We start from the raw sequence: 10,846 nt of genomic DNA on the forward strand, positions 1-10,846 counted from the left end.
ATTTGAGCCTATAAGCAACAGGTCCAATTTTTTTAATGATTTGGTATGGTCTATAAAATTTGGAAGCCAATTTGAGACTCTTCCTAACGGCCAAGTATATCTGCCTAAGATTGAAGTTTCAAGAATACCTAGTCTCCTTCTTCAAATTCCCTCTCAGTTTTTCTCTTGGCATCATTCTTTTTCATTATGTTATGTGCCATAATTTGTCTTTCCTTGAACATTTGATCAATAGCATCTATTTTAGATTGTGCTATTAGTTCAAATGAAAGCTGAGGGGGTTCATCACCATAAACCACTTTAAAGGGGGTCATTTTCAGTGGAGTGATAGTAGTTGTTGTACCAATACTCAGCCAGTGAAAGCCACTTATTCCACTCTTTTTTTAACAAAACAATTTCATTGTCCAGCAACACAAAAAAAAATTGATATTAGCATATAACAAAGGTGCAAATCGAACTTTATTTAAATTTCATACTGTATAAGTGTCGCCATCATAGGAACCGCCACTGCGGACGCCACCACGACAGCCATAGTCGTCGTCATCATCATCAGAATCATCGCAGCTTCCATACACATCATCAAAGTGTAACACCCCAACTTTTTTTTCACTAAGATTCGGACCATTCTTCATGTACGTATAAGATCGAACTCGAAGGCTTTAAATTGTATATATGATCTATGATTGATTCATAAGTATTTAAAATATATTATATGTGATTTAGGGTCATAAGGGATCCAAAAAAAAAATCAAGCCAAGTCCAAAGAATTCCTTTCGGCTAAGTTTCCGAATGAGTTAGTATAAGGGTCAACTTCAAACTACTAACATATCTCCTAAAATATAACGAACTGGGTGTCCCATAACCTATCAAATTAAAGGTCTTTGAGTCTTCTTTCCAATGCCACCAAGATTGTATTTTTTTGAGTTCGAAGCCAAAAGTTATGCTTGATCGAACAGAGAGGACCTGCAGTGAATTTTGGCCGATTTTCCAGATTTTGTAGGGATATTTTGGTAAAATTACCTAATATCTATATACATAACTGGACGCATTTTGGATCATAATTTCAGTCTCTTGCCTCTCCAAATAACCCTAATCTTCATCCCTTTCTCTCTCAAATTATCTCCAATAAAATCCTCTCAAACTCAAGGATTCAAGTTTTCCTTTGAAGACCTAACATTAAGGTTTCTTCAAAATCTACACTAAGGTATGTAAGGCTACTAAAAACATGGATTAAATTCATCATGTGCCCTACATCTTCTTTGAGATTGAATTTTCATAAGAATTGGATTTTCTTGATAGATTTATGTCCTAATGAGTTCATACATCTATTAACTTGATTTTGTTATGTTGATATTGATAAGTTGAGAAATTGATAAATGTTTCATGTTTGATATGAGTTGATTGATATGAGTTGTTATACATATTTTGTTATGTCTAAGAGTTGATTGATATGAGTTGTTATACATATTTTGTTATGTCTAAGAGTTGATTGATATGAGTTGTTAAACATATTTTTATTATATTAGCAATAGATAATTAACTTGTAGTAACTTGGAATCCGTTGGTACGTTACAGTTTAATTCAATTACCAAATGATGGAACATAGAAAGAATACTAAAATGTTGGTTAGGATGTTTTCATTAGTTTAACACCTTCACAGATCCAAATTGTTAGAAATAAGATGGGGACAATATTTGATTAACCTTTTAGTTAGCATGAATCCAATTTCTGTGAGTTGATGCCTCAATGGAATTCCATTAGCATTATGAAATTAAATTATATTTAAGAAAAAGTTATATTCCTATTAGTATATTCATATAATACTTCCACTTTGATATATTCTAATAATATAGAAAAAGCTAAACTTTATCATTTATTTCCTAATTTCACGTGAAGTGTTTGGTTTGGTTTGGGACAACTTGGATAGTTATTAAATAATAATGTTTGGCAAAAGAACACTATGGAAAGACATTCTTTCTAGTCAAAGGTGATGACAGAAAGTAAAGTAAGCAATATTCTTGAGATTTCCTAAAAATAATAATAAAAAGAGATATAGACTAGGCCATTGTCTTTTACATGCCTTTAAAAAAATATATAAGATTGGGGTTGATTGGATAATATGATTGGTCAAGAGGCTTGATTTGGGATAAAATTGATGAATTGACAAAGGTCCAAACGAGACTGGTCGATATGATTAGATTGAATTGATTGGATAGAGTTTTATGAGCATTGAGTCTTGGGAGGAGTATCGAGCACCGAATTGGGTAAGAGTAAGTAATAACTCGAATCCAATAACTACGTCGCCAAACGTAGGAAGGGATTGGACCGTTAAAGTCGGATGTTTTCCAAATTTTTGTCCTGATATAATAGGACTTGATTGGGTATGGATCCATGATTTGTTGATTCGTTCTTACCCTGGCAAGGTATGAACGGACGTGGCAATAACGTCGGCTTGTTGTACTATCACTGGCTCATAAGTGATGGTTGTCGAATAAGAGAAACTCCCATATAGGTCTTGATAGTACTCTGAGTCAGATTGGGATGGATTGGGTTGGATTGTATGTGATTGGTCCTGTCTAAATTATATTTTGTTTAGACTCAGAACATCTTGATTGAGTTGTACCTTCTTCTGAGTTGAGATTCTGAGTTGATTTGATCCCACCTTGATGTATGTTTCATTCGGCCATTTTACATACTCGTACATTCCACGTACTGACGTCATTTGGCCTACATCGTTTCATGATGCAGAGACAGGTACTAGAGATCATCAACAGGCGCATCGTTGAAGATCTATTCACTTCCAACTAGTTGGTGAGTCCTCCTTGTTTTCGGAGGATACCGCAGTTATCTTTTCAGCTTTGAATTAGTTTTCCTTTATTTTGATTTGTGGTAGCCATGAACCTGTCATTGGCACCTCTTATATTATTGATAGAGGCTTCATAGACTAGAGTGTGGATGATGCTGAATTGTTTCGTTGTGACTAGTTTTATTTTTTCTAGTTGTTGAATGGAGATGTGGTTGGTCTTTGGCCTTATTATGAATAGTATTCTTATGATTTGAGTCTTCTGCTAATAGAGTGTAACTGAATGAAAGTGTGATTGGACCAAGTGGTTCGCTTGAAGGCCAGAAATGGTTTTCGAGTGCCGGCCACGTCTAAGATACCCTCCCGGGGCGTGACACAAAGCCCTTCGATTCAGCATCAGAATCATCAAAATAATCTTCATCATCGTTTTTCACATCTTCCACATCGGACATTTTTTACTACTAGTCGAACGACTGCCACGTAGCTCCATCAGACAAAAATCTAAGGTAGTCAAAGTGGAGAAAAATTTCCAATTCGGAAGAAATTCATCAACATTTAAAAAACTCAACTTGTTATTATCAAAAAAATGTCCAGTGGAACACAATTTTGAATTTTGTAAATCAAATTGTATCGAGGGTTGAGATTGAGAGGAAATGATAAATGGGTCTGTAGCATAGGCGACGACAATGGTGGCTGCAAATGGAGGAGATGGCGGTGAATGAGATTTTTGAGTGAAGTTTTATTGGTTAAGCTTTGAAGCCTAGATACATCAGCCATGATTTTGCTAAAGTTCCACTCTTTTGGCTTATGTCCAACCATGCACCTCAAATAATTTTCCAAACATCTATTTAGCAACTCTGTTTGACCATCAGTTTGTGGATTGTATGCAAAGCTGTAGAGTAGTTGTATCTGCGAATTCTTAAATAACTCTTTCTAAAAGTTACTTAGGAAGATCTTATCTCTATCAGAAACTATGCTCTTAGGTAAACCATGTGGTTTGTATATAGTATCCAAAAACACTCTAGCCACTTGAGAGGCGGTAAATGGATGAGATAGGGATATAAAATGAGCATATTTGTTGTACATGTCGACTATCACTAGGATAGTATCTTGACCCTCTGATTTTTGGCAAACCTTCAATAAAATCAATTGAGACGTGTTCCCACATTCTTTCTGGCACAGGTAGAGGTTGTAGTACACCTGGATAGGCAACCTGTTCATCTTTGCATCTTTGGCATACCTCGCATTCATGAACAATTACCTTGACTTGTTCCAGCATAGCAGGCCAGTAAAACACTGCCTTAAGTCTTTGGTACGTTGCCCAAATCCCAGAGTGGCCTCCTAATCCTGAATTATGGATTGTGGACACTAGTTGTTGTTAAGCAAACCATTATTTCCTATCCACGCCTTCCGTTTGAACCTCAATATTCCCTTTTGTAAGGAAATATCCTTGTCAGCATCATCATTGGTACTCAAAGTTGTGACTACTTTCAATACCTCCTGATCATCTTCATAGCTTTCCAATATTTCATCAAATACTTTGGTGTCATTTGACCCCAAATAGTTTTTGGAAAAAACTTGAGAACTGGTGTTTAGCCATATAATTTGTCATTACTTGGCAAATATATTTGGCAAACATTCCAAGTTCCCAAGTTCAAATATTTGGAAAGTTTTAAAAATTTAAAAATTACCCAAATTTTTTATATTTTATAAAAATATCCATCATTTATTAATTCCAACTAATATTTATCTACCAATTTACTCTATTTACGTGGTCAACCAACACCATTAAATAACATCCCTATCTACCTCCTCCAGAAAAGAATAGTTTGAGTGACAAAATTGAGAAAAAAAAAAATAATTTTTAATGTGATTAAAGTATTGTTCTTGCACATATTGTTATTTTGTTGTTGTTGATTATTACCAATTATGTTATAAGGTTTTTTTTAACGGAACATGTTCACTATAAAATAATAATACAAACTTATGGGTATTTTTGATAATTTTTAGAACTTATGGTACAAAATAATATTTTTGAAACAGTCAAATATTCTTGAAAAAATTTGTGGTCAAATACATGGTGAAACTTCACCCAAAAATAACTTGCTAAGAATATTTGAGAATTTGAGGCCAAACGCTAGCTTAGTGTTGGAGTGCGGTGGTGATCTTTTTATCCCGCAAGAACTTCAAACTGAAATGATCAGTTTTAATTATGAAGTGATGTGGGTGTAGGTAGTGCCTCTACTTATCTACAGCTTGCAATGGAGCAATTAACTCTTATAAGTAGATAGCCTTTGATGCTTTTACTAAAGGATTGACTCATGAAGGCTATAAGTCTCTTGTCTTGCAGTAACACTGAACCAACCCCAGTGTTGCATTCATCCACTTCTAACACAAATGGCTTAGTGCCAACACTGGGGCACTAAACATAGCCACTTTTAGTTGGACAAAGGCAAAGGCTAGTTCAGAATCAGGATTCCAGTGAAAGTCTCCTTTCTTTAATAAATTGGTTAATGACTTATAAGTGCATACCCTTTAATAAACTTCCTGTGATAGCTGTTTGGGGGAGGAAGCACCACAACTAAAGTTTGATATGATAATAAATAATGAAAATAAATTGGACACGAGAATTTTACGTGAAAACCCGTCTAACTTATAGAGGAGAAAAACCACGGGGTAGAAGGATCTCACTATTAAAATATGGAGTACACTGCTCTCAAATACAAGGAGAAAACAACAATTAACACTTCTCTCTTGTAAAAGGAACAACTACTAAAGAGGACACTCAAGACTACAATATTTATCTTGGTGTATAACTCTCTTTGTATTTTTACTCTCACTTTTTCTAAATGAATTAAATGAGGGCACGAGACCCTCTATTTATAGGCGGATGAAAAATGCGTAAGAAATTACGCGTTAATTTTCTACACGTTTTTCCTGTCAACTTTTTGTTTTTCAAAAAGTTGCTGCATATTGAATTGTCAAAAGTTGCTGCATACGCGTTTTTCCTTCTTTTTACTTTTGCCTAACTTTTACTTTTAAGGCTGGCAACCCTTTTTGACTCTTTCATTCTTCCACTTGAAAATTTAATTGAGAATCAATTAAGTCTTCACACCATCCTTTCTACCCAACTATTGCAATATTACATTTCTTCTAGGCCAATAGAAGATCGACACCATATGAACTTGTTACAGTTGATCGGCTTCGTAAGCATATCTGCTAGGTTGTCATCAGTGTGAATTTTCTGAATGTCCACACTGCCTTCTTCCACCTTCTCACGAACAAAGTGATACTGAACTTGTAGATGCTTTGTCCTTGAATGAAATGCCGGATTCTTTGCAAGATGCAAAGCGCTCTGACTGTCACAAAATAGAGCAACCTTCTCTTGTTTGTGTCTGAGCTCCTCCAGTAACATCTGCATCCATATTGCTTCTTTGCTAGCTTGTGTAGCTGCTACATATTCTGCTTCAGTCGTAGATGTAGCCACGATAGATTGTAGTTTTGAAACCCAGCTTACAGCTCCTCCAGCAAGAGTAAACACATAACCTGTGGTGGACTTGCTTTTATCAAGATCACCTGCATAATCTGAATCAACATAACCTTTAACAGTAAAGTCTGATCCTCCATAACACATTGTAACATCTGAGGTACCCTTGATATATCTCAGGATCCTCTTAATAGTATTCCAATGATCTCTACCAGGATTAGCCATGTATCGACTAACCACTCCCACTGCTTGTGCAATGTCAGGTCTTGTACATACCATGGCGAACATTAAACTTCCCACTGCTGATCATACGGTACTCGAGACATCTCCATCCTCTCTGCTTCATTGCTAGGACTCATACTTGAGGATAACTTGAAATTAATAGGAAGTGGGGTAGAAATTGTCTTACAATCTTGCATCTTGAAGCGTCTCAAGATTTTCTTTAAGTAGTTCTTTTGAGAAAGCCAAATCTTTCTATTATTTCTGTCTCGGTGAATTTGCATTCCTAGAATCTTGTTTGTTGGTCTCAAGTCCTTCATTTCAAACTTCCTAGCCAACTGTGCCTTTAAATTTGTAAGACGATCTTTGTTGGGGCCTGCTAACAATATGTCATCAACATATAATAGCAAAATAACAAAATCTTCATCACCAAATATCTTGTAATAAACACAAGGATCTGAACTATGTTTGTTGTATCCAAGGCCTATAATAAAGGAATCAAATCTCTTATACCAACACCTCGGCGCCTGTTTGAGACCATATAGAGATTTGTTCAACCTGCAAATCAAGTTCTATTTTCCTTGTTCTTCAAAACCTTCTGGTTGGATCATGTAAATTTCTTCTTCAAGTTCTCCATGAAGAAATGCAGTTTTGACATCTAACTGTTCCAAGTACAAGTCAAATGTAGCACACAATGCCAGGACCACTCGAATTATTGTGAGTCGAACCATCGGAGAAAATATCTCATTGAAGTCTATACCTTCTTTCTGACCTAATCCTTTCACCACTAATCTTGTACGATACTTCTCCACTTGATCATTACCATTGCGTTTGATCTTGTAGACCCATTTGTTTCCAATGGCCTTCCTTCCTTGTGGTAATTGAACAAGATCCCATATTTTATTCTTATGAAGAGCTTCAATTTCTTCTTGCATTGCTGCCACCCACAGAAATGATTCTTGTCCTTTCATAGCCTCGTGAAAAGTTAAAGGCTCTCCATCTTCTATTAATAGACAGTATGCAATATTGCTCTCCATAGAATAATCTGAGTGACAAGCTGGTTCTCTTCTCTCCCTAGTTGACCGTCGAACTTCTGAAGTTTCGATCTCAGCTTGCTCTTGTTCTTCGTGCTCTGGTGCTGCTTCAGAAGAAATTGGAACTTCTTCTATTTCTTCAACTTCAACTGTAGTAGTCTCTGATTTTTCTTTTGAAGTGCTACCTTCTTTTGCTTGTATCTTGTTTTCAACAAATATAACATCCCTGTTGATTATCACCTTGCGGGCTGTGGGATCCCACAAGTGATACCCCTTGACTCCATCAGCATACCCTAAGAAAATGCATTCCTTGGATTTTGAATTCAACTTCGATTTTTTTAGGGTGTTGTACATAACATAAGCAGGACTTCCGAATATATGTAAGCGAGAATAATCAGCTGATTTTTCTGTCCACATCTTCATTGGCGTTTTCAGATCAATTGCGGTTAATGGTGACCGATTAATCACATAACAGGCAGTTTTGACTGCTTCTGCCCAAAATTATTTTTTCAACCCTGCAGTTGCCAACATAGCTCTTGTTCATTCCAACAAGGTTCTGTTCATTCGCTCTACTACTCCATTTTGTTGTGGAGTATATGCCACCGTGAACTGCCGTTTAATACCTTCTTGTTTACAGAAGTTATCAAATTCATCACCAGTGTATTCTCCTCCATTATCTGTCATCAAACACTTGATCTTTTTCTTAGATTCAAGTTCCACCCACACTTTGAACTGTTTGAAAACTAAAAAAACATATGCCTTCCTCTTGATTGGGTACACCCAGCTTCTCCTAGAGTAATTGTTAATAAATGACACAAAATATTTTGCTCCTCCTAGGGACTCCACCGGTGCTTGCCAGATATTAGAGTGGACCAGATCTAATATTTCCTTGCTTTTAGCAGAGAAACTGCTAAACTTCAGTCTATTTTGCTTACTGGTAACACAATGCTCACAAAAGGGTAGTGAATCCTTTTTGAGCCCTGGAAGAAGCTTTTGCTCAACAAGAATCTTCAAACCTCATTTCGACATATGACCAAGTTTATGATGTCATATCATCGTTGATTCTTCAAATGATCTTGCTGACGCGGTTGATGCTTCTCCTTCTTGGTGTGTTTCACCTTTAAGCACATATAGATTTGCAATAAGTTTTTCTACTTTTATCACTGCAAGCGCTCCTTTGGATATTTTCATGACTCCACCATGAGTCTTATATGAACATCCATTATCATCTAATTATCCCAAAGACAATAGATTATTCCTCAAGTCTTTTACATGTCGTACCTCATGGATGGTGCGTATCGTGCCATCATATATTTTTATTTTGATGAACCCAATACCAATAACATCCAAAGCATGATCATCTCCCATGAACACAGACCCTCTTGAGATAGGATTATATTGATGAAACCATTCTCTTTGGGAAGTCATGTGCCATGTTGCTCTTGTGTCCATGATCCAGACATCAGTGAAACATTTTCTGCCTTCATTATTTGATATTGCTTCACTACATAAAATATTGCCATCATCCGAGGTACATGCAACATTCCCTTGGGCATTTGATGGCTCAGGGTGTTCACTCTTTTTTTTGAACCGATAATCTTTCTTGAATTGCCCTTTTTGTCACATTTGTAGCACTTGATATTCTTTTTACTTCTTGATTGACATCTACCATGATTGTGACTCCCACTGGGGCCACATTCCATTGGTCTTCCTCTCACCATCATCAAAGCTTCAGCTTGCTGCGTACTTGCTTGTCTGTCTTCCTTATTTTTGCGTAAATTTTCTTCTTCTAAGACAGCGACTACAATTTCATTGAAAACTAAACTGTCTGTATTCTCGTCAGATTGATGATGAGTTGATCATAAGAGTCAGGTAGACTTTGAAGTAGAAGCTCCGCACGTTCAGTCCCCTCTATTTTACAACCCATTATTGTAAGTTGCGAAAACAGAGTATTCAAAGTATTGATGTGTTTAGTAACTGACATGGACTATGCCATTCAAAGAGTATACAATCTTTTTTTAAGAAGATTTTATTATGCAAAAACTTGGCCTCATACAACCCCGTAAGAGTATCCCATATTTCCTTCGCTGTCCAGTTTTCAGCCACACTAGACAAAACTTGATCAGCTAGTGCCAAGTGTAGATCAGCAACTGCGTTGCTGTCTATGTCATTCCACTTATTGTCATCAGTAAAATCTGTGGGCCTGCCTTCAATTGCAGCTAAGCAATTTTCCTTTCTCAATATCGCTTTTATTTATATTTTCCACAATGAGAAATTAGTCCCATTGAATTTCTCAATGTCAAACTTTGTTGTAATCGACATTGTTATTTGCTTCACACTCTTCTAGATTATTTCTGAATATATTTGTGAACAATCGTGACAAACTGTACCGTCACCAAAATTTACTATTCACGTGAATAGTACTATTCAATAAATTTTACTATTCACGAAAATTTACTATTCACCAATAGTAACTTCACATAAAATAGACAGAATAACCGAGGGCTCTGATACCACAGTTGGGGGGAGGAAGCACCACAACTAAAGTTTGATATAATAATAAATAATAAAAATAAATTGGACACGAAAATTTTACGTGGAAACTCCTCCAACTTATAGAGGGGAAAAACCACGGGGTAGAAGGATCTCACTATTAAAATATGAAGTATACTGCTCTCAAATACAAGGAGAAAACAACAATTAACATTTCTCTTTTGTAAAAGGAATAACTACTAAAGAGGACACTCAAGACTACAATATTTATCTTGGTGTATAACTCTCTTTGTATTTTTACTCTCACTTTTTCTGAATGAATTAAATGAGGGCACGAGACCTCTATTTATAGGCGGATGAAAAACGCGTAAGAAATTACGCGTTAATTTTCTACGCGGTTTTCCTGTCAACTTTTTGTTTTTCAAAAAGTTGCTGCATATTGGATTGTCAAAAGTTGATGCGTGTTTTTCCTTCTTTTTACTTTTGCCTAACTTTTACTTTTAAGGCAGTCAAAAAAATGAAATTATGAAAACTCCTTTGTCTTATTTATACTCTATCTTTAAAATCTCCAATTGAACACTGTCCATTTATGATTATTACAACACTATTATATTATGAAAATAATAATGCATTTTTTTAGTGCACCTGCTCACAAAGAGCTACAAGACAGCCAAAAACATTACTGCTAATAAAATGAAAGTGAACACTACCACGACCCTTTTTGACTCTTTCAATAACCTGGCAAGTCAAGGAATCCTCTTAACTCCTTTCACTATTTTAGAACTGACCATTCCTTCATTGCAACCACTTTAG

General features: G+C 35.9%; 1 pseudogene; it reads right to left on the reverse strand.

Moving 5' to 3' along the window:
* Positions 1-331: 331 nt before the first annotated feature.
* Positions 332-4,133, reverse strand: LOC129888374 (uncharacterized; annotated as a pseudogene).
* Positions 4,134-10,846: the final 6,713 nt, after the last annotated feature.

Source organism: Solanum dulcamara, chromosome 5 (assembly GCF_947179165.1).
Source record: "Solanum dulcamara chromosome 5, daSolDulc1.2, whole genome shotgun sequence".
In the NCBI taxonomy this organism is placed as follows: domain Eukaryota; kingdom Viridiplantae; phylum Streptophyta; class Magnoliopsida; order Solanales; family Solanaceae; genus Solanum; species Solanum dulcamara.